This window comes from Maylandia zebra, linkage group LG17 (assembly GCF_041146795.1).
Source record: "Maylandia zebra isolate NMK-2024a linkage group LG17, Mzebra_GT3a, whole genome shotgun sequence".
Classification (NCBI taxonomy): domain Eukaryota; kingdom Metazoa; phylum Chordata; class Actinopteri; order Cichliformes; family Cichlidae; genus Maylandia; species Maylandia zebra.
The window spans coordinates 34,882,321-34,888,320 of record NC_135183.1 but is presented as its reverse complement, the minus strand read 5'-3'; positions in this window follow the sequence as shown (position 1 = coordinate 34,888,320).

Here is a 6,000-nt window from a genome sequence, read left to right as displayed (position 1 = left end):
TAAATCTCAACAAGAGGATGCTATTGAGTTGGCATCAATGCCTTTGGAGTACAAGAAATAGAGAAATCCTCTGTTATGGTTGCTAAAGCTATGAGAGCAATTGGACACAGAAACCAAATGTAATTTATTGATGCAGTGTGGGGCCGAGGAGCCCAAAGCCTGGGGAACACACAGGCCCTAAAACCCACAAATGGGATATTGATCGCTTTGAAAGGCGAGAAGAAAAAAAAAGTTGTATTTAACCATGAAGGGCTCACTTACTCTATCGAGTGGTTAACATTCTCTCTTTCTGCCTCTCTTTTTCTCCCATAGCAATTTACACACACATACATTCAACAGAGTATGTTCCTATGACAACCCATCAATCTGCCCATCGGGAGCTGACAGCACCTCGGGGTGTATAAGATTCTATAGTGAACCTTTGTCTACTGTACTCTTCACTGGTATGGGACAAAGGGAGAGCTCAGTATCCTTTGCTCCAGTTGTGTGTATTCATCTCCTTACTCAGCCCCTGGGGACAGCTATAATCCACTATGTGTGTCTGCTGCCCACATGCCCGCTCGCCTCTGGATGTGCACTCACATTTGCAGTGTCCTGATTTTGATTATTTTCCCCAAAACAAGTACACATAATAAGAAAATAAGCATCAAACAATGAGGAAAAAGAACATCCACTTTGTGCGAACTACTGCCAGCTACAAGCAAGATCTGTTGGCTAATCGCAAGCTTTGCTGCATTGCTCGCTGCCATATATTTTAAAACACAAGTCAGGGCTGAAACCATAGCAACAATGCTTAAGCAACAAGGGAAACAAAACCACACTTATTATCTGCATGAAAATGTTCAAACCTACCGAAACTCTGCTGTCTCCCTGTACATGTGCAGAGAAATGCCTCTAAGTGGTGTTTTCCGGAGGGGGGGTAAAAAACAAAACTAAAGAAACAGGGTAAACAATAAAAGTGTGATTACAGGACTGCTAAGTCAGAGCTTAAAAAAGGAAAGAAAGAAACAGCACACAAAAGGAGTTCAATTTCATTTTGTATTTCATGTTTGGGTAGCTTCAGGCTGTCCAGGTTTCTGTGGTGCAAAACAAAAACAGATCTTGAAAGCCATCCGGCACATAACTTCTACTTTGAAGTGAAGATAAAAAACAAACTACACTTATTCACCTTAACATGTCATGTGGTCACAAAAGTCATGTTTTTCTTACCTAAAACAGATGAAGCCATGCCATACGTGAAAAAGAAAGTTTCTACAGGAAGTTCACCCTTACTGTTGCCATAGGAATTAAGAGGTAGCAGAAATATATTGCTAATCAAATGCACTTGATTAACTGATCAACAGGAAGTGTGAGCACCTCTATAAAAGGAGAGGTATCTGCAGTTTGTAGGTCTTGCAGAAACCCTAGCATGTCCATTATTACAGCCAAGAAGTTCCTTGGAGCCGCAGCCCTAATCTACCACAGTACACACGGCTACACGTCCCTACAACCTGGTCTTGAATGCAGTAGCTAACGTCATCTGCACAGGGATCCAACAGGCCAAGCACCAGATGAGATCACAGCTGGGTGATGCCTTTATCGAGGCAGGGTCCAAACCTCCATATCAGCTCAAGTGCTGAACAGGCTTACTAGCCTTGGCTGGTGATTGGAAGCTACAAGTGGACCTGGGGAACCAACAAAAGTTTTTGGAGTATATCACCACAGCAACACTTAGATCAGTCTTGTTTTTATCATCTGTCTCTCCCAAGCAAGTGTTGCTCTTGGGACTCACAATGCTCTTGGAAGACTGGTTTCAGGAAGCCCATGAATGAGAAAGAAGGCAAAATACCAGGAGCTTGTTGAGATCTGCAGGGGGAATGAGTGGACGGCCCACTGTGAACCCACTGAGTTAGGCTGCAGGGTGTTCCCGGGCAGTTTCTACGCTGCACACTTGGTACCAGAGGGTTGCATGAAAGCCAAAAACATCAAAGCTGCAGAGAGAGCTTCCAGGTAGCTGTGGATCAAAAGAGAGGGGAACCATGGTGTAGAACGCTACTTGGACTCAAGCCGGGACCTGATCGACTCTGGTTGGGTCACCCAGGTGAGGGTGTCTGAAGATCAAAGACCTAAAACACCTGATAACCCTGGGATCTTCACTGATGATGTGTCCAAGCTGCCCATCTGCGCAGATGGTGTTTTTTTTTAAACTTCTTTAAACTAGGAGTGTGTTAACACAATGCCAAACTCTCCCAGGAGTTGAAATCCCAGAAAATCCACTATACAGGGAGTGCAGAATTATTAGGCAAATGAGTATTTTGTCCACATCATCCTCTTCATGCATGTTGTCTTACTCCAAGCTGTATAGGCTCGAAAGCCTACTACCAATTAAGCATATTAGGTGATGTGAATCTCTGTAATGAGAAGGGGTGTGGTCTAATGACATCAACACCCTATATCAGGTGTGCATAATTATTAGGCAACTTCCTTTCCTTTGGCAAAATGGGTCAAAAGAAGGACTTGACAGGCTCAGAAAAGTCAAAAATAGTGAGATATCTTGCAGAGGGATGCAGCAGTCTCAAAATTGCAAAGCTTCTGAAGCGTGATCATCGAACAATCAAGCGTTTCATTCAAAATAGTCAACAGGGTCGCAAGAAGCGTGTGGAAAAACCAATGTGCAAAATAACTGCCCATGAACTGAGAAAAGTCAAGCATGCAGCTGCCAAGATGCCACTTGCCACCAGTTTGGCCATATTTCAGAGCTGCAACATCACTGGAGTGCCCAAAAGCACAAGGTGTGCAATACTCAGAGACATGGCCAAGGTAAGAAAGGCTGAAAGACGACCACCACTGAACAAGATACACAAGCTGAAACGTCAAGACTGGGCCAAGAAATATCTCAAGACTGGTTTTTCTAAGGTTTTATGGACTGATGAAATGAGAGTGAGTCTTGATGGGCCAGATGGATGGGCCCGTGGCTGGATTGGTAAAGGGCAGAGAGCTCCAGTCCGACTCAGACGCCAGCAAGGTGGAGGTGGAGTACTGGTTTGGGCTGGTATCATCAAAGATGAGCTTGTGGGGCCTTTTCGGGTTGAGGATGGAGTCAAGCTCAACTCCCAGTCCTACTGCCAGTTTCTGGAAGACACCTTCTTCAAGCAGTGGTACAGGAAGAAGTCTGCATCCTTCAAGAAAAACATGATTTTCATGCAGGACAATGCTCCATCACACGCGTCCAAGTACTCCACAGCGTGGCTGGCAAGAAAGGGTATAAACGAAGAAAAACTAATGACATGGCCACCTTGTTCACCTGATCTTGAACCCCATTGAGAACCTGTGGTCCATCATCAAATGTGAGATTTACAAGGAGGGAAAACAGTACACCTCTCTGAACAGTGTCTGGGAGGCTGTGGTTGCTGCTGCACGCAATGTTGATGGTGAACAGATCAAAACACTGACAGAATCCATGGATGGCAGGCTTTTGAGTGTCCTTGCAAAGAAAGGTGGCTATATTGGTCGCTGATTTGTTTTTGTTTTGTTTTTGAATGTCAGAAATGTATATTTGTGAATGTGGAGATGTTATATTGGTTTCACTGGTAAAAATAAATAATTGAAATGGGTATATATTTGTTTTTTGTTAAGTTGCCTAATAATTATGCACAGTAATAGTCACCTGCACACACAGATATCCCCCTAAAATAGCTAAAACTAAAAACAAACTGAAAACTACTTCCAAGAACATTCAGCTTTGATATTAATGAGTTTTTTGGGTTCATTGAGAACATGGTTGTTGTTCAATAATAAAATTATTCCTCAAAAATACAACTTGCCTAATAATTCTGCACTCCCTGTAAGATAAATTTTCTGGGATGTCCAGAGAAACTGCAATGGATACTTTAATCCTTCTGTTGGGAAACTGTATTATTTCTCAGTTTCAGAATTTGAGGTTCTCTTTTTGTATCGTTTTCAAGTAGGTACACAGTTGAAATTTTTGTTGAACTCTTTTGAACTGGGTTATGAAACAAATATCTGCCGAGTCCTCACGACTAGACCTTTCCGTTCCACCTTTTTTGACTGACCGCCTTTGTGTCCAAGATGGTTTTTTTTAATCAGCAGTTTGAGGGCAAGCAGCTCATTCTCCAATATCATCCCAAAATTCAACGCACAATTACCAATGTTCAAATCTTCTATATTTTTCACCACAGAATTATGAAAAAAAAGCACATCAAGTTTGACACAGAAAATTTCTAATTTTCACAAATATGAAACACTAATTTAAGTCTTTTAGGTCTGACATAAGTATCTGGGCTTAATCAGCTCACTGAAAAAGGCAAGACTGTAAATTAACAGGGCAGATTTCCCTAATGGAGTACCGGATCACAACAGCTATTTCAGCATTGCTTAGTACAGAAACAGATGTGTCAACTTGCATTTGAAAGGCTATGATACTGTAGCACTCTTTAGCATCTTGTTTTTCACCAACATTCCCATCCAGACTGATAAGAGTGCAGGAGGAAGTGAGATGTAAGCGTCTTAGTCAATTTCATGGAACATGTGATGGATTCTGTTGTTTCCTGTAAAAATGGCTAAACTCACTGTGTGTGTGTGTGTGTGTGTGTGTGTGTGTGTGTGTGTGTGTGTGAGTGAGTGAGAGAGAGAGAGAGAGAGAGAGAGAGATTTGGAGAAGGAGTGTGTATGAAAGGAAGAAAGGATTTTGCTTTGTTGATCATACAAAAACACTAATAAAGCAACTCGTTTTCAAATGAGTGGAGGTCTGGTGAGAAAGATAACCGCTGCACTGAATGTGTTTTGTTTACATCTTCATCAAACCAGCCAAAAGTGTCCTGTGGATGAGGAAGTCACATCCCCACAGACATGCAATATGTGCATGTGGATCATTTTTTAATGTTTGAACTGAGAAATTCCTTTTTTCTTTTAACAGATCGCTGTCATTTAGAAGCATCAAAGACTAAAGCGATGTCTTGAAATTTCTCAACTTAAAATAGTCCAAACCAAGAGGTAATCGGTTTAAGGCTTCTAATACACTTTTAACAATGTTGCAATGTTCCCTGGGAGCCCAGGATCGCATGAAATCATTGTCATGTCCCCAAAACAAGCAATTAACATATCGATGAGGTGAACAGAGAGAGAGAGCAGTTTTGAATCGACGCAACAATGGCGGAAAGTTTTGAAGAAAACATCTTATTACAGCTGTGTCATGTTGCCACTTTCATTTTCTTTGCTGCGTTCTCACAATGCACAATGTTCTAACTACACAAGTACAACCGTGACTTCCATTTACCTCGCACTAAACCAAACACACATAAACAAAGTACTCTGTTTTCAGCAGGAATGATTGGGTCGGCTTCAGACCCCAAGTGGGAACAGAATGTGAAGCTTTGTAATAAGGTGTTAATACCCATCAATTCGTATTTATGAATAATAATAAATATTATTATTATCATATTTATTAATTTTGCCCATTCCAGCAAGAGAAGCAGGAGCCTATCACAGCTGTCATGAAGTGGGAGCTACGGCACACATAGAGACAAAGAACTTCCAATCAATTTATAATATAACATATACAGATGAAAGTAAAATTATTAGCCCCCCATGAACATTTCATTTAAGCATTTATTAAATCGCTGTTAAACAGAATGAGGAATTTGAAAAAAAAAAAAAAAAAAGGTTTTCTAAACATCCTAATTTTATTTTGGATGTTTGCGTTATTTACTTTGCACACGGAGACAAAATGACCACACAAAACTAGTATTTAGAAAAATTTTCTAAAGTAAGCTGCCATGTTTAGTGCTAATAATTTTATCATCTGTATGCAGCAAGCCAGAGTACCTGGAGAGAGCCCGCTCAGATAAGCCCCATCTTGGATTCAAACCCAGGTCTTTCTTGTTTTGAGGTGCTAACCACCGTACCACTCTGTGGGTTAATGTGGAAACAGAAAAATACTGGAACCACATGGAGCACAAAGCCCAGTCCTCAGCATGAAAATCACAGAACCAACAGCAGAAC